We start from the raw sequence: 530 nt of genomic DNA on the forward strand, positions 1-530 counted from the left end.
CACAAAATGACAATTGCTCACGTGAAGAACGTTGTCAAGACAGAAACGAAACGATAGATAAAAGCAATGATCGCGCAACAAAATTCCTTTTAAGAAAAAGTTAAAATGATGTCAACGATAAAAAATAAGTAAATAAATTGATTGATAAATAAGAGTTTAGGACACATGGAAACTCACACATTTCTAGAAAGGAATGGATTCGCGATACTTTCATAAGCCCGTCAAAGTTACCAAAAGAGAGAGTTTTTTAAAGTTAAATTTTCACCTTCATCCTCAAGCCCCAATCCACTTTTTACTTTGGTGACAGTATGTCTGCATTAGAGAAAAGGGGTTTTTGAGCAAAAATTGTGAAGGCCTTCTACAGACTAAGTAAATATTAGTAGTAATTTATTTTGTAACATTTAGACAAACGGGGGTTGAAAAAACATGCTACGAAGTGCCCTTAATTGAAGCCCCCTTCATTGATGGTACTGAAATAAATTCAGCTTCAGCAGTGAAGCTCTTCCAGAATAGCCAAGTCAGGCCAGTGT

At 35.5% G+C, this 530-nt stretch overlaps 1 protein-coding gene across 1 annotated transcript in view; it reads left to right on the forward strand.

Annotated features, from left to right (window-relative positions):
* Positions 1 to 455: 455 nt before the first annotated feature.
* Positions 456 to 530, forward strand: part of LOC137969920 (perlucin-like protein) — a 17,624-nt gene continuing 17,549 nt past the window's right edge. Inside the window, exon 1 of the mRNA XM_068816329.1 lies at positions 456 to 530. This exon is cut by the window's right edge and continues 34 nt beyond it. The gene's annotated coding sequence lies outside the window, so the exon portion shown is untranslated.

Source organism: Montipora foliosa, chromosome 9 (genome assembly GCF_036669935.1).
Source record: "Montipora foliosa isolate CH-2021 chromosome 9, ASM3666993v2, whole genome shotgun sequence".
In the NCBI taxonomy this organism is placed as follows: domain Eukaryota; kingdom Metazoa; phylum Cnidaria; class Anthozoa; order Scleractinia; family Acroporidae; genus Montipora; species Montipora foliosa.